The sequence below is a fragment of the Bufo gargarizans genome, chromosome 1 (assembly GCF_014858855.1).
Source record: "Bufo gargarizans isolate SCDJY-AF-19 chromosome 1, ASM1485885v1, whole genome shotgun sequence".
Lineage (NCBI taxonomy): Eukaryota > Metazoa > Chordata > Amphibia > Anura > Bufonidae > Bufo > Bufo gargarizans.
The window spans coordinates 446,500,114-446,518,823 of record NC_058080.1 but is presented as its reverse complement, the minus strand read 5'-3'; positions in this window follow the sequence as shown (position 1 = coordinate 446,518,823).

Genomic DNA, 18,710 nt, shown 5'->3' with positions numbered 1-18,710 from the left:
GAATTAACACATGTGGAATTATATACATAGCAAAAAAGTGTGAAACAACTGAAAATATGTCATATTCTAGGTTCTTCAAAGTAGCCACCTTTTGCTTTGATTACTGCTTTGCACACTCTTGGCATTCTCTTGATGAGCTTCAAGAGGTAGTCACCTGAAATGGTTTTCACTTCATAGGTGTGCCCTGTCAGGTTTAATAAGTGGAATTTCTTGCCTTATAAATGGGTCTGGGACCATCAGTTGCCTTGTGGAGAAGTCAGGTGGATACACAGCTGATAGTCCTACTGAATAGACTGTTAGAATTTGTATTATGGCAAGAAAAAAGCAGCTAAGAAAAGAAAATCAAGTGACCATCATAACTTTAAGAAATGAAGGTCAGTCAGTCTGAAAAATTGGGAAAACTTTGAAAGTGTCCCCAAGTGCAGTCACAAAAACCATCAAGCGCTACAAAGAAACTGGCTCACATGCGGACCGCCCCAGGAAAGGAAGACCAAGAGTCACCTCTGCTGTGGAGGATAAGTTCATCCGAGTCACCAGCCTCAGAAATCGCAGGTTAACAGCAGCTCAGATTAGAGACCAGGTCAATGCCACACAGAGTTCTAGCAGCAGACACATCTCTAGAACAACTGTTAAGAGAAGACTGTGTGAATCTGGCCTTCTTGGTAGAATATCTGCTAGGAAACCAATGCTAAGGACAGACAACAAGCAGAAGAGACTTGTTTGGGCTAAAGAACACAAGGAATGGACATTATACCAGTGGAAATCTGTGCTTTGGTCTGATGAGTCCAAATTTGAGATCTTTGGTTCCAACCACCGTGTCTTTGTGCGACGCAGAAAAGGAGAACGGATGGACTCTACATGCCTGGTTCCCACCATGAAGCATGGAGGAGGAGGTGTGATGGTGTGGGGGTGCTTTGCTGGTGACACTGTTGGGGATTTATTCAAAATTGAAGGCATACTGAACCAGCATGGCTACCACAGCATCTTGCAGCGGCATGCTATTCCATCTGGTTTGCGTTTAGTTGGACCATCATTTATTTTTCAACAGGACAATGACCCCAAACACACCTCCAGGCTGTGTAAAGGCTATTTGACCATAAAGGAGAGTGATGGGGTGCTGCACCAGAAGACCTGGCCTCCACAGTCACCGGACCTGAACCCAATCGAGATGGTTTGGGGTGAGTTGGATTGCAGAGTGAAGGCAAAAGGGCCAACAAGTGCTAAGCATCTCTGGGAACTCCTTCAAGACTGTTGGAAGACCATTTCAGGTGACTACCTCTTGAAGCTCATCAAGAGAATGCCAAGAGTGTGCAAAGCAGTAATCAAAGCAAAAGGTGGCTACTTTGAAGAACCTAGAATATGACATATTTTCAGTTGTTTCACACTTTTTTGTTATGTATATAATTCCACATGTGTTAATTCATAGTTTTGATGCCTTCAGTGTGAATCTACAATTTTCATAGTCATGAAAATAAAGAAAATGAGAAGGTGTGTCCAAACTTTTGGTCTGTACTGTATATATTATTTTTTTATGAAATACGCCCCTATACACTTTCACCAGAAATAACTGCAGTAGTGACCTAAGAATATATATTTCTTCTTGGAATGAAATAGGCTACTATACGCTTTAACCAGAAAACAATTAAATAGTGAAGTGTGTATATATTTTTCTGGTAGTACTGAAATGCGCCCCTGTACACGTTCAACAGAAATAACTGCAATGGTGCAGTGTGCATATATTTTTCTTTTTCTACTGTAATACGCTCCTATATGCTTTCACCATAAATAGCTGCAACAGGGCAGTGTGTATGTATTTTTCTGGTAATATTGATATACACCCCTATACTCTTTCACCAAAAATAACAGCAGTGCATATATATTTTTCTTGTTGGACTGAAATACTCACCTATACGCTTTCAAAATAAGTAAAATGGGTATATATTTTTCTTGTCGTACTGATTAAGATACTAAGATAAAAGCCACTAAAGGCTTTCCAACATAACACTTGCAGACCAATAACACAAATCTGGAATGACAGAGCTGAATCATTTTGATCCCCAAATAATCATTCCCTGCACTTGTAAATCACTTTCCTATCAATTTTCTTATGTCTCTCCCTGCACTAAGATGCTGTACAATGATTCCTCCCTTTCCTTCCTTTCCCTGCACTTATAAATCTTTTATTTTCAGTTTTTTTTTTTTTTTTTAACATAGTGGTTTTTCCAATTGCTGTCTCTATTGCCTTCACACGTCTGTCCCTGCAGTCTGAATGCTGGAAAATGGCAGAATATAAAATGGATGTCAATCTGGGTGATCCCGCCTTCCCAGAGTTCCTTACCTCATGTCCTCAGTCCTCACACGTGTAGCCGCCATTTTAGGAAAATTGTGATTCGTTACCACGAAGCGCGAGGAAATTAGCATTTGTGAATCCAATTTTTCCTGAAATTCATATTGAATTCCAAATTGTCAGCTTTAAAACGCTCATCTCTAATACCAGCCAATCAGCAAATAGCCATCCCCTGTGATGTCACAGCCTGGTCTCTGTCAATTTATTGTGAACTGAATATAGAGAGAGTCATAGCAAGTGCTAGGGACAGTGTTTTAGCAATCTTTTAATTGTAAAATAATGGATAGGATCAGTGCAGGGACAGTGTAGGGAGATCGTAGAGAGAGTTTTCAGACACTGTAGTGAAATGATAGGAAAAGCATAGAAAGATCACAGTAGAGAGGTTAAAGGGTGAATACCAAGGGACAGCCAGGAGAATGCCCTTAAGTTTAGCCCAAAGTCAAACTGGTTAGTTGGCACAGTGGATCCACACTGTTACAGAATCAAGTATAGAGTGAATTGTGCCTGACAACCTACTTCAAATAAGTATGTAGAGTATGTACACTAGTATAGGTTTAATGTTAAAATAGAGATAAGCTAATCAGTTTGTAATGAAACAGGCTCATTAGGAACTTCCCAAAATGCAGGCCAGCACACAAACCCAAAGCTTTTCAGGTTAGTTTTGGATGAATCCAGGAGTAGAGGTGGCCTTGCGGTTCATCCAGCGGTCGGTTTGCGGCGAACTTTGCTCCTTCGCTGTTCGCCGAATATGCGAACATATGGCGATATTCGCGACCACCATATTCTTTTACATGAAGAACTTTGACCCATGACACATCCATCAGGTGGTACAGGACAGCCAATTGAGACATTTCAGCACATGGACATACCCCCTACCTTATAAATAGACCTGATCTGGCTGCCATTTTACATTCTGTCTTTTGTCAGTGTAGGGAGAGGTTTCTGTGTGAAGCAGGGACAGACTGTTAGAGTGTTAGTGACACAAATCGCTAACTAATAGGTACACAAAAGTCCTTTTAAGGACTGCTATAGGTGTGCTATTGCTTGGTGTGCAGTATATAGGGGTGTAATACACTTATAATATACTTTGCAATATACAAAGCATACTATAGTGGATTTGTATAGTGCAGCATTGTGACTGGTGATCATTTCTGCAGCGATACTACAACTACAAAGAGTGACAATTGCAATTAAAAAAAAGTATTCTAACTGGTGTGATAGACCAGTGGCCCCCCCAAAACGACATATTGAAGCAGGGTGTTATCTAAGAATATACTTTTCAAATAGTGTATTTGGGTACTGCAGAAATTTTGCCGCTTTCACTGCATTACCTCTGCTACACACAGTGAGAAAATTTAAAGGAATTTTTTTTCTATAACTGGTGTGATAGACCAGTGGCCCCCCAAAACGACATATTGAAGCGGGATGTTATCTAAGAATAAACTTTACAAATAGTGTATTTGGGTACTGCAGAAATGTAGCCGCTTTCACTGTTAAACCTCTGCTACACACAGTGAGAAAATTTACAGGAATTATTATTTTTTTATAACTAGTGTGATAGACCAGTGGCCCCCCAAAACGACATATTGAAGCGGGGTGTTATCTAAGAATATACTTTTCAAATAGTGTATTTGGGTAGTGCAGAAATTTAGCCTCTTTCACTGTGTTTCCTCTGCTATACACAGTGAGAAAATTTTAAGGATTTTTTTTTTTTTTTACAACTGGTGTGATAGACCAGTGGCCCCCCAAAACAGCATATTGAAGCGGGGTGTTATCTAAGAATATACTTTTCAAATAGTGTATTTGGGTACTGCAGAAGTGTAGCCGCTTTCACTGCATTACCTCTGCTACACACAGTGAGAAAATGTACAGGAATTTTTATAACTGGTGTGATAGACCAGTGGCCCCCCCAAAACAACATATTGAAGCGGAGTGTTATATACCTTCTTCCACATACACTGCACTTCTCTAGAGACTTTTGTCACAGGGTCATTAAAAAAATGACAGGCAGAGGAATTGTCAGACCCTTCCGCAGGGGTGGTAGGGGTCAGGTAGGAGCACCAGGCCGGAGTCAAAGTGGGAAGTTGCAGAAGGTGTGTTTGATTACGTCAAAGGACGCACCAGGCTTGGTTGAGTGGCTCACTCAGCCTTCCGCTTCTGCACCCTCCTCATCCTCTCTATCTGCACCCTCTTCACTCTCTGCTGTGTGCACCCCCAAAGACACGACCACCAACACCACCAACACCATATACCCTCCACTTGAGTCACAGGAATTATTTTCCGATCCATCACAAGACATTTCCGATGTGCAGCCATTCTTGGCATCAGATCAGGAAGGGGAGGTAGCAACAGCCGCCACTCAGCAGTCTGACGACAGTACCCAGATCAGCCCAAGGAAGTTGGTCCCCAATGTTGCTGCCTACTCTGATATCTCTAATGTTAGTGGTGGGGAAGGTGACGTCGATGATGACGTGTCTATGGAAGTAACGTGGGTGCCCACAAGAGAGGACGAGGAGGGGATTTCAGAGGGAGAGATGGACCAGCAGATAGGGAGGAGAAGCAGGCCAAACTTGCATTTCACAGGAGGGACAAACCAGACTGCTAATGTATCAGGAGCAAGCCATAAACCATGTACGGTCACATCTGGCGCTCCCGGGATGCCGGCACATGGCTCCGCAGTGTGGGCTTTTTTGAAAAAGTGTCAGCTGCCGACAATAGTGTTGCCATTTGCAGCCTTTGCAGTCAACGCATAAGTCACAGTATGCCCAACACTCACCTAGGGACGACCACCTTAAGAAGGCACCTTGCCTCCCATCACACAGCATAGTGGGAGCAACGCCGTCAGAACCCACAAAGCCACACTCCAGGCTCTCACCGCCAAGCCTCTTCTCCTTCTCCTTCTCCTCTCTCCTCACAATTGTCCTCCACTCCACCTTCCATCATGCCGTCCTCACATTTGTCTGGAAAAAGACAGGCTTCCATGGCCCAAATGTTCGAGCGTAAAAAAATTATGACGCCGTAAACCCTCTTGCCCAATGGTTGACCGCTGGCTTGTCGGAAATTATAGCCCGCAAACTACTGTCATATAAACTTGTGGACTCGGAGGCCTTTTGAGAATTTGTGGTCATTGGAACACCACAATAGAAGGTCTCAGGAAGGAAATATTTCTCGCAGAAGGGCATCCCAGAGCTATATGGCCACGTTCAGCGGCAAGTGAATGTATCTCTTGCACACAGTGTCGGTGCCAAGATACATCTGACCACAGACACGTGGTCTAGCAAACACGGGCAGGGAAGGTATATAGCTTTTACTGCCCATTGGGTGAACCTTCTGGTGGCCATCAAGCATGTTACACGTGGCACCCGTGTAGATTTGGTTTTACCGCCATGGATTGCATGCAGGCCTGCCTCTTCTTCTCCTCCACCCTCCCTCTCCTCCTCGGTTGACTCCTCCTTTTCCGCTGCTACCGTCTCTTCTGCTGCACCACCCAAGATCCGCAGAACCTATTCGACATGCCAGGTGAGACGTTGCCATGATGTGCTGCGTCTGTTGTGCCTGGAAGCTAAGAGCCACACCGGTCCTGCACTCCTTTCAGCTTTGCTTTCACAGGCAGATCAGTGGCTAACACTGCTCAATTTGACAGTTGGTAAGGTGCTGTGCGACAACGGTACCAATCTGCCGAGCGCGCTGAAACAGGGCAAAAGTACAATGTGGCACATGTCATGAACTTGGTCGTGCAGCGATTCGTTGTCAAATTTCCTGGGGTCCAGGACGTCTTGCGGCAGGCCAGAAAAATCTCCGGCCGTTTAAGAAGATCTTACACTGCCATGGCTTGCCTTGCTGACATTCAGCGGCGACACAACCTGCCTGTCAGACGTCTAATTTGTGACTGCCCGACACAATGGAATTGAACCTTGTATATGCTCGATAGGCTGCTCCAGCAGAAATGTGCAGTTAACGACTACCTGTACGAACTCTGCGGCAGGACAGGTTCTGGGGAGCTTGTTTTTTTTTTCCACCGTGCCAGTGGCTGCTCATGCGCAATGCATGCAGACTTCTGCAGCCATTTGATGAGATCACCAAACTGGTCAGTCACAGCCAGGGCACCATCAGTGACATTGTACCCTTTGCCTTCTTTCTGGAGCATGCATTGCGTTGTGTCATTGATCAAGCCGTTGAGGAGCAGGAGCTGGAAGATGAGGAAGTCACAATGCTGGATGAATTCCCAGGGGGGGGGCTACTCCATCTGAGACAAGTCAACAACAGGAGTCTGAAGAGGAGCCAGAGGAGGATGGTGCCAGGGTGGATGAGGAGGAGCAAGAAGAGCATGCTTTAAACCTTTCTGGGATCCCTGGTGTTGTCCGTGGATGGGGGAAGGAGAACGAGGACAACATTATCCTGGGTGATGAGCAGGAGCCAGGCCACTACACCACTTCCAGTTTAGTGCAAATGGGGGCCTTCATGCTCCACTGTGTGGCAACGCACTTAGACCCCCGGTACAAACAAAAAATGGCGGAAATGTTACAACCAGCACAGACGGCTGTCAGAATGCAGCACTTCCAGGCCTTTCTTTGAGAAATGCTGCATTCTGCTTTGGTGGGCGCCGGTGGAGGAATTTCCACTCACAGAGAAACAGTTGCAGGTACCAATCCAACAGCTCCTGCAAGAAGAGGGCGGTTTGAAGATGTGTTGGTCACTTCTGATATGAGATCATTCTTTCAGCCGACCCATCGACAGCTGTCCTCCGGATTCAGCCTCAGGGAACGCCTAGACCAACAGGTGTCCGACTACATCGGGTTAACGGCCGATGTGGATGCTCTGAGAAGTGATGAACCCCTGGACTACTGGGTGGGCAGGCTTAACCTCTGGCCAGAGCTTGCACAATTTGCAATGGTACTGTTGGCTTGCCCCTCGTCAAGTGTCCTGTCCGAAAGGACGTTCAGCGCAGCAGGGGGGATCGTGACCGATAAGCGCACTCGCCTAGCTCACGACAGTGTTGACTACCTCACATTTCTAAAAATGAATGAGGCATGGATCCTGGCGTAATTCAACACATGTGACCAGTAGACCATGTTTGTTTTAAATTCCTCATGACAGCCCACAAATATCCACCACCACCCATAGCATATTATTGTCCCTGTCTTCGGTAAATACAGCGGCATAAAAGGCCTTTTATGTCCGTTGAATGCCTAATTGTTAGGGCCTGTAATTGCCGACCCTTATTTTTCCTGTGAAAGCCTAATGTACCACCAGCCACAGAATAAAAAATGCCTTTTGGCTAATTTTTGGGGCCTGTAATGGCCGACACTTACTTCTGTATCCAGTGAATGCCTAATGTACCTCAAGCCACAGAATACAAAGTTCTTTGCTGTCAGGTGAATGCTTGACGGCTAATTTTTGGGGCCTGTACTGGCCGAGACTTATTTATCTTGTGAATGCCTAATGTACCACCAGCCACAGAATACAAAGTTCTTTGCTGTCAGGTAAACGCCTGTCGGCTAATTTTTGGGGCCTGTAATGGTGGCCCCATTGAATTGAATGGGTCCGCATCCGAGCCACAAAAGCTGTGGCTCGGATGCGGACCAAAACAACGGTCGTGTGCATGTAGCCTAAGTAGAAGGTTAGGCCTGTAAGAGTGCGACTTTAAAGGGGTTGTCCACTAGTGATGGACGAACATTGGCGGGACGATTCGCAAACGCGATCAAATGTTTGCAAACCACAATTTTGCGTTGGGCCCCATTCACTTTAATGGCAGGCAAACCTGAAAAACCTTCAGGTCATATTTGCAGCCACCAAATACACTTACTTCTGTATCTGGGAAATGCCTAATGTACCTCCAGCCACAGAATACAAAGTTCTATGCTGCCAGGTGAACGCCTGTTGGCTAATTTTTGGGGCCTGTAATGGCCGACACTTACTTCTGTATCCGGTGAATGCCTAATGTACCTCCAGCCAGAGAATACAAAGTTCTTTGCTGTCAGGTGAACACCTGTTGGCTAATTTTTGGGGCCTGTAATGGCCGACACTTATTTATCCTGTGAATGGCTAATGTGCCACCAGCCACAGAATAAAAAATTCTTTAATGTCAGATGAACGCCTGTTGGCAAATTTTTGGGGCCTGTAATGGCCGACACTTACTTGTTTATCCTGTGAATGCCTAATTTTTCAGACTGGAATTGAAAATTAATGGTTCTGTAAACGTTCAGCTAAATTGGGGAACGGATGCGGACCCATGTTACAGATGTGTGAATGGACCCTATATGTAATTGACATGTATTTACCGGCTGCTGTCAGTTCTGATTTAGGCCAAGCTATTACACTAAAACAGAGCAATATTACAAAAAACAAAATACATGTTATAACTGTATAAACTATTTATATAACTTATTAGAAAAAAAAATAACAAATTTGTTGGCAACTTTTCGAAATTTCAGGATCTCCTGCACCCCCTTCATGGCCTGGAGTTGCCTCTCCCCCATGGCCTTCATGCGCTCCTGAAAGGCCCACACATCGTTGCACTGCTCCTTGTGCATTTTGGCCAATTTGGCCTTCAATGTCTTCAGTACTGTTTTAAAAAAAAAATATATATATTAACATTATGTTGCAAGTCTTAGTAAACCTTTAAACCTTTATTTTGTGGTGCATCTGACTTTATGATCGCTTGCTATTACACCTTTTTGTGATAAAAGTTGTCAAAAAAAAAAAAATTTTAGAGAGTTTTAATTTTTTGTTTTGAAAGGTATCCACCTGAGGGGTTAGTTGGTATGATATTTTTATACAGCTGGTTGTTACAGATGAGTCAAGACCTAATATTTTTTAATTATTTTTTAGTTATTTCTATTTTACACAATAAAAGCATTGTTGAACCAAAATAAATTCATGTTTTAATGTCTCCATAGTTTGAGAGCCATATTATTGTTTTCTTTTTGGCGATTGTCTAATGTTAGGGTCTCATTTTTGGCAGAATGAAATGACCAATTGTTACTATTTTGGGGGCATATGCCTTTTTTGATAGCTCAGTGTTGCACTTTTAGTAATGTTAGGTGACCTGAGGGGTTAGATCATAGGATATTTTTATAGAGATGGTCCATATGTACATGGCAGTACTAAATATGTCTGTTTGTTTGTCTATTTTTTTTTTATTTATTTTTTATTTAAAGTCTTTATACACATTCACAATTTAAATCTCAATATGTTAGTTTGTGATATTTATGATGATTATATAGTTTATTAGTTAGTGATATTTCAGTACAGTATAATTTTATTTTGCTTGTGAGTGATAGTTCTATAGAGTTTAATATTATTTATTTGTTAAGTTAATGGTTTTAATGCAGATTAAGAAGTTATTGTCCAGTGTTCTTTTTTGTATTACTATAGTGTATGTTGTTGCCTCATTGTTGGCCCTTTTAATGTTTATGTACATGTTATGGATACATAATCATATTGCTATGTGCACATATTTACCCTCCTGGCGGGGGCTTGTGATCGCCTCCTCTTCCTCCGGGTCCTGAGATGGGGTGTTGCTGGAGGGTCCAGCACTTTCCACCTCCACCTCTTTAACTTCTTCCACATCTGGTGTGGGTGGCTCAATTGGCTGGGAGGATCCTCCTCCTCTTCCTCCTCAACCTCCACCACCTCCACGGCCTCCGCCGATCGCTTTCTCCGAATGGAGGGAATAGGAACTTATGTGATCACAGAATGTTCAGATTTTAGATAAACAACTCTGAAATCTTAACAACATTAGATATAAAGAAATTCAAATATGGAGGGATCTATATATAATTGCAGTGGCTGCATGCTTTATGATGCATAAGTCAATCAAAAATGAACAGCATGCAAAAAGACATCCCCTACACAGTGTCTTGATAAAACAATAGGGCGAGAGGAGACCCATGGGAAAGGATTAACTCCTGAGTGTATCAAAGGATGATCTACTTCTCTACACCAGAGTCGGCTACTTCTTAATCCCATCACTAACACAATAGAACAAAGGGACAAATTAACACATTGTCACGGATGTTGTAGGGGAGAACACCAAAAGAAGACAAGAAGGAAGGGGAAAGACACTAGGCCTCACTGCTAGGGAAGGAAAAGGGTCACAACCTATAAAACCCTGCTCCTGGCCCTAACTCCTATCCGTATGGGCATCTCTCGATGGTAGAGATACCCATACACAGGAACCTAGAAAACCCTGGTGGCTCTCGGATGCCCTAATGTTAATGACAGGGCAGAGACTACCTGCTCCTTCCCTGGTGAAGGAACCAACATCTCGCTGAGGCCTAGCAAACAACAAAGGTGGGGGGGGGGGGAATACAAAACACAACAAACGGAACACTTAACTTCTTGGATGATGGATGATGGATGAACAGGACTTCAACTAGAACCACACTCCAAATTAAGCTATTCAGAGCAAGGAGTGATGGGTAGAGTCAGACTAAATAGAGGGAGGTTAAGGTCACATGATCCACACCTGAACAGGAGGTGTGGACATACAAGCAACACACAGACGAAGTGAAACCAAAAGAAAAAGAGGCTGTCAGCTCACTAATATGCAGATAATCTTTCAGACCTTCTAAAACCGTACCCGACCTTCTACGGGTGACCTCCAGGCACCCAGGACCGACCTTATCAGGATGAGCTCTGTGGAATGCTCTCACCAGGTGACTAGCATTAACATCAGTCGCTGGAACCCACATCCTCTCCTCTGGTCCGTACCCTCTCCTATGAACGAGATGCTGGAGGGATCTCCAGAGAACTCGGGAGTCCACAATCCTGCGGATCTGAAATTCTAAATTGCTGCCCACCATGACAGGAGCAGGAGGCAAGGAGGACAGCTCAACAGGTTCAACACATTTCTTTAACAACGATTTATGAAAAACATTATGGATTTTCAATGCCTGAGGAAGTTCAAGATGGAAGGCATCAGGGTTAACAATGGCAGTGATCTTATATGGACCAATAAATCTTGGTCCCAACTTCCAAGAAGGTACCTTAAGTTTAATGTTTCTTGGGGGCGGAGCCAGCGCCGGTCTGAGATGGCCGCTTGTTTCTGAGCTCTGCTCTACAGACCGTCCAATGCACTAGCTATCTTTAGCAAATCGCTTGAAAAATGGTCAAAATCGGGAACCCTAAAACTGGGGAGCACCCCAGCACCAATAAAAGTCAAGTTGCAGGGGGAGATATGGACAAGTTCCTGAAGAAAGCGGCCGCTTCATATGTGGCTCGCGATTTTAAAATGGCGCCCGCTCAGTCTCAGAAAGCCAGATCGGAGGAAGAGAGCGATGGTGAAGAACCGCAAGGTAAGGGAGCCCTCCCGATTACCAGAAATTACTTAAAGAACACCCTGGGTAAAGCCCTTGAACCCCTCCTGAGCGAATTTGCCGCCATGCGCCAAGATATGCGCCACATAGGGGACAGAGTTGAAGCCCTTGAGAACCAACAGGCCCAGATAATGGATCACCAGAGGGCCACTTCAAACTCACTCCAGAAGTGTGGGTCTTACCTGAACCAACTTCAGAACGCCCTAGAAGACCAAGAAAATAGAGGCCGCAGAAACAACTTACGCATAAGAGGGATCCCTGAGGCAGTGCTTCCTGGTGACATCCCGGCTGCAGTTATCTCCCTTTGCTCCTCACTCCTGGGCCCAGAATTCGCTCTAGAGATTGTGCTGGAAAGGGCACACAGGGCTCTGCGTCCTAAACCTAAAGCGGAGGAACCCCCAAGGGACATAATTTGCAAGTTTCTAAACTTCCAAGTGAAATCTGCTGTTCAAGAAGCTGCTAGAAACAGACAAGACATACTATTTGAAGGCGCACAAATCTCAATATATCAAGATTTAGCCCCCTCCACTTTGAGGAAACGCAAATTTCTCAAGCCACTGACGGAATGGCTAAGGGCGAACAGGATCCTTTACAAATGAAACTTTCCCTTTGGACTTTCCTTTCTACAAGGAGGCCGTCGCATAAATATCACCACTTTTGCCGACTTAGAGGCGGTTTATGACCATCTACAAATTCCTCCCATGCAGATCGAAAATTGGGATTTATTCCAAGATCTCGGTGCTCTACCTGAAGTTCCTACGGTGGAGGCCTTCACCTTACAACATACTCCAAAGAATCATAAAGCGGGGAAGAAAAGTCGTCAGTTAACACCCAAGAGACTGTCTCAAGATTAATCCCAGGATCTATTTTGTTACGAGTCTCTCACACAGAGGCGTTATTTTTATTTTTATTTTTCTGGACTCACTTGGATCTATCCAGATAATCTGCTTCTTCCTTATATGGGACTTTTGCAAAAGTTTGCCTAGTTAGCTCTATTTACTGCTAGTAGATCCGGGACTGAGTCCAGCTTGATAGGATACTGCCTCTGTACCTAATAATTCATGTTCCTTATGCCTGACTCCCTTTCCCCCCTCCCCCTTTACTTTCCCTTCTTAATTTTTCTTGAGGAGGGCTTGGCCAGTTCCTCCTGCTCATTGAAATCCCGATGATAGCTTAAACTAACATAAGATAATTTTCAGACTGCAATTTTATGTGCAGAACGGTATGTTAACCGGTCTTTGACCAACCTTTCCCCCATGCTTTACACTAGTGGGTCACCCCACAGACCAGGTTATTTCATGGTTTTCTGTTTTGTTCTTACTTTTTCCCCTTTCCCTTTGTTTAGTTCTAGGTACCTGACACACAATTATCTGACTCTCCTGAGGGACAGACAAGACCCGAGGGACCCGGCTTCTCTCCTGGACGGGGTGGAGATACCCAAAACCGTGAGTGTCCTCTCCTGGAGGACTAGCACACCTTGCACCCTTCCAGCCACAATAACCCTTGCCCATGGCTGATATTCATGTAGCTTCTTACAATGTAAAGGGCTTCAATTCACCCTCCAAAAGAAGTCAGATCTTTACTATCCTACGTAGAGAGGGCTCGGATGTGCTGCTTCTCCAGGAGACACATTTCAGGTTCAATCATTATCCCAATATGGAATTTTCTCACTACCCACTTTGGTTCCATTGTGGGGGGTGCTCTGCCTCGTCCGGGGGAGTGAGTATAGGATTCAAGAGGAAAGTTCCTTTTAAATACATTGACCATATACAAGACCCTGAGGGTAGATTTATCATGGTTAAAGGGAATATAGGGATTCAGAAATATACCTTTATAAACCTATATGCCCCTAACACCAAACAGGCTGGTTGGCTTTCTTCCATATCCCCAACGATTACATCTTTCAAGGAAGGTATTGTAATACTGGGTGGGGATCTTAATATAGCTCTTAATCCCCAAATAGATTCATCAGCAAGAAAAACTTCCCACTCAAAACGCTCCTTAAAGTTCATTAAAAACACTCTCTGGGATCTCCATTTAATAGACGTTTGGCGCACTCATAACCCTAGCACTCTAGACTATACATTTTATTCCCATGTTCACAATAATTATCACCGCAAAGACTACCTTTTTATTTCAAAAGAACACCTTCAACTATGCCCAATGGCCAAAATTGGATCTATACATCTGTCTGACCATGCCCCAATTTTTATAAAGGTATCCTCCCCTACCCGCAAACCAAAAAACTTTAATTGGAGACTAAATGAATTTATCCTCGGGAACCCAGACTCCATAAAGAAAATTGCGTCACTACTGGAAGAATACTTTAACCTAAACTCTCTACCAGAACTCTCACCCCAAACCATTTGGGATGCTCACAAACCCTTTATCAGGGGTGAGTTCATCAGCCTAGGTTCGCACTTAAAAAAAAACAGGGAAAGTAACATTAATAATCTTCTCTCCAAGATAAACAAGTTAGAATCTACCCATAAAAGTACCCTCTCTGAATCCCAACTTCAAGAGCTCTCCAAAGCAAGAGCTGAATTAAAAGCTCTAATGCACAACAATTCAGCTAAATACTACCTCAATTCCCAATACAAGTTTTTTGCACACGGGGATAAAGCCACCAAATTTCTCATGAACAGAATAAAATCTAGAAGAGCAGACAACTACATTCACCAACTGTCCTCTCCTAAAGGTGATCCAGTATTTGCCTCATTCAAGATTGCCAAACAATTTAGGGACGTCTATGAAGCCTTATATAACCTCCCTTCCATCATACCTCCAACATCTCACTCCTCACTAGTAGATGCGTTTCTTAAATCAACGACCTGCCCGACTTTATCAGTGGACCAAAAGCAATCGCTTGAAGCTCCATTCACCATGGATGAAATTTCTATAGCTCTGGCCCAAATGCCTCAGGGGAAAAGCCCGGGTCCAGATGGACTCCCTGCATTCTATTATAAAGCATTCAAAAAACAACTTCTGCCACATCTACTTACGGTCTGCAACCAGTCCCTGCAGGGTATCCCCTTATCCAGGGATATGGCGTCTGCTCATATAGCCTTGATTCCAAAGGAGGGGAAGGACTCTAAGCAATGTGCAAACTATAGGCCAATTTCTCTTCTGAATATTGACCTTAAAATACTTGCGAAATTACTGGCTAATCGCTTGGCAGTCCTTCTCCCTCTGCTGGTACATATGGATCAGGTGGGCTTCGTGCGTAACAGGGAAGGTAGAGATAACACTACTAGAGTCATCAATGCTCTCTGTTATGCCAGACATACCTCCACTCCTCTTGTACTTCTCAGCACTGGCGCTGAAAAAGCGTTTGACCGCATACACTTGAACTACCTACGACATGTTCTAATCTTCTTCGGCCTACCAGATCCATATATCAAGGCTGTATTTGCTATGTATAATCAGGCTACCGCCCGAGTAATGGTCAACGGTGACCTATCCTCTCCCTTCCGAATCCAAAACGGAACTCGTCAAGGTTGTCCCCTGTCCCCCCTATTATTCATTCTGGCCATGGAGCCCCTCCTATCCAGGCTTAGATTGGATACTGAGATCAAAGGTCTATTCCTAGGGGGTAGGACCCATAAGATTGCGGCATTCGCAGACGATGTCATGATAATGACATCCAACCCTAAAACTTCCCTCCCCATAATTCCGGAACATTTAAAGAACTACAGTGCAGTTTCAGACTTTAAGATCAATGAGACCAAGTCCACCATCATTTGCACAGCAACTTAGGCTCTCTTTAATGAAAGACTCCCCTTTCAATTGGTCCTCTCCAACCATTACCTACCTAGGGGTGAAACTTAGCCCTACCATTTCGGATCTATTCACACTCAATTACGTCCCTTTAAAAGCCGCTTTATTCTTAGCCCTTGAAAAACTCACTAAATCAGCCCCAACCCTATCTTGGTTTGGAAGGAAAAACATCCTCTCGGCTCTTATTATTCCCCGTCTCACATACCTCCAACAAGTGCTCCCAATCCCCATCCCAAAGTCCTATTACTCCTCCCTGAAACAGAGGTTCAGAACATTTATAGGGAATGGCAGGAGAGCGAGACTACCCTACTCATTCTTATCTAGATCACGTACGTCAGGTGGTATAGGACTCCCAGACCCTGAACTCTATGGGAAGGCTATCCTTATGTCACGAATCATTGATTAGCTGAGAAACACTGACAGCAAATCCTGGGTGGCCATGGAACAGAGCATTATTGGTATGCCAACCCGAGCCCTATGTTTGGGTCATCACACACCTCCCCAAATTAATCTGCAACCTTTCCCAATCATCAAAGCCACAGTTGAAGCTTGGAAGTGGTGAAATCATTATCACTGCTCTATTTCCTTCCCATCTCCCCTGGTTACAATTAGTGATATCCTCGGTTCATCCTCCAGCGGGCCTAGAAGTACCTCCTCTAAATTAATCAGTTCCTCCTCCATGCCAATCTCCCTTCTCCTGGAACCCCAGGGCTTAGCACCATCAAATGATACCATCAAAACCCTTCTCAACCCACAACCATGTGACTTCAACCTCATTCCACTCATCAAATCATTTGTTAATAAAAATAACATGAATGGTGAACTCCTCCGTCCCCTTACATGGTTTGAGGCCTTAATAGTTAACCCCAGCTCCCCAAAAAAAACTATCTCTCTTATATATAACAAACTAAGATCTCCCCCGTTAATTATTAAACCAGCTTTCATCCGCTCTTGGGAACTTGAAACTGGTGTGGATCTCCCTCTTCAAATTTTACCTACACTATTTGAAATTCCACACAAGTCATCTAGATGTGTTAGAGCCCAGGAGAATGGATACAAAATTCTCTCGCAATGGTATATCACCCCAATCAAGTCCTCACATTTCACCAGACCTACATCTAACATATGTTGGAGATGTCAAAGGGAGAAAGGTACTTTCCTACATATTTGGTGGTTGTGTCCTGCTATCAATAAATGGTGGGCAGAAATCTTTCAGATCAGTAACCTAATATGTTCCTCAAATATAGCCTCTTCCCCTTATGGAGCTTTGCTTTGCTCTCTTTTTTCAATGACAAAACGTCACTGCCCCCCACATTCCTCTTTAAGCAGCTCTTATTAGCAGCCCGTCTTTTGGTTCCTAAACATTGGCTACAGACTAGCTTACCCTCAATGGAGCAATGGAGACTTAAAGTAGATCAAATCCACCGTTTTGAGGAAATGGCCTCTTGGGAGTCACGGTCACACTCGATATTCTTGAAAAAATGGGCCCCCTGGACAAAATACAGATTTCTCCAGCATTAGCTTACCCTGCACCAACCCCTGGCCACACCATTGGTCTTGTTCTTTATGTTTTACGAGTTTTGCCAATAACTTAGAACATGATCAATTTGGCTTGATAACTAAGAGGTAGTTAGGGATATCCGTCCTTATCTTTGTTCCCGGTCCTGTCACGCACCATATACACCCCATACAAATTAGGAGTGGGCATCTTGTCACTAAGGCGTGTTTGATCATAAAGTGCCTCCCTTTAACTAGATCAACATTATTTCTGTTCAGTAATACCTGGATCCTGTCCCACACGCCCTAGCTTACAGTCTACAACTTATATATGTTGAGTATCTCTTTTAACTTTCTGTAAGGGTCTATATTCTAATTCCTCCATGTACAACAATGCACTTATATGATTTTGTGTATGGTACCGATTTACACCACTGTTGGTGTACTGTTACACTGTATATTTTCTTGAGAGTAAAATAAAAACTTTTAAAACAAAAAAATAAAAAAGTCATGTTGGATTTTCCGCCAAATAGAAGACAAAGAAGAGGAAAATTGTTCCTCCTCAGGAATTCCAGAATTATGAGCACCAGAAAATGTACCAAACTGTGGATGGAACCCATATGCCCCCAAAAAACGGCGACTTACCAGTGGATTCCTGTTTACCGTTATTTATAGCAAACTCAGCTAACGACAAAAATGAAGACCACTCTTCCTGATTCTCTGAAACAAAACATAAGTCTCCAGATTCTGATTAGTGTGCTCCGTCTGTCCGTTCGACTGAGGATGAAAAGCCGAAGAGAAGGACAATTGTACAACCAGACGAGTACAGAACGCTCTCCAGAATCTGGAAACAAACTGATTACCTCTATCGGACACCACATCAGAGGGAATGCCATGTAGTTTAACAATGTTGTCGACAAACACCTGCGCATAAGTTTTAGCATTGGGTAGACTAGGTAATGCAATAAAGTGTGCCATTTTACTAAAACGATCGAGAACCACCAGAATCATGGTATTTCCCGAAGAATTCGGTAAATCCGTGATAAAATCCATGGACAAATGGGTCCAAGGTCTGGACGGGATGGGCAATGGAAGCAGAGATCCGGAAGGCCGAGTATGTGTCACCTTAGCACGTGCAAAGATACCACAGGCTGACACATAGTCCTCAATTCACTTACACAACCCTGGCCACCAGAATCTGCGAGAGATGAGATCAACAGTCGATCTACTCCCAGGGTGCCCAGCAAGCACCGTACAGTGATGTTTCTCGAACACCTTGTGAAGTAATTCTGAGGGAACAAACAACTTCCCCTGAGGACAAGAGTCTGAAGCATCCTCCTGTGCCTCCAAAACCCTGGCCTCGAGATCAGGATAAAGAGCGGATATAACCACCCCTTCAGATAAAATGGGACTAGGGTCATTAGACTCACCCCCCCAGGAAAGCTACGTGACAAAGCATCCGCCTTGACGTTCTTAACCCCAGGGAGGTAAGTGACGATGAAGTTAAATCTGGTGAAAAACAATGACCATCTGGCCTGCCTTGGGTTCAGTCGCTTAGCCGACTCCAAGTAGGCCAGATTCTTGTGATTCGTAATTACCGTAATAAGATGAATTGCTCCTTCCAACCAATGCCGCCATTCCTCGAATGCCAACTTAATGGCCAGCAATTCCCTATTCCCCACATCATAATTATTTTCAGCAGTCGAGAAAAATGCACATGGGCGCCATTTACAGGGTGAAGGACCCTGCGACAATATTGCTCCTACCCC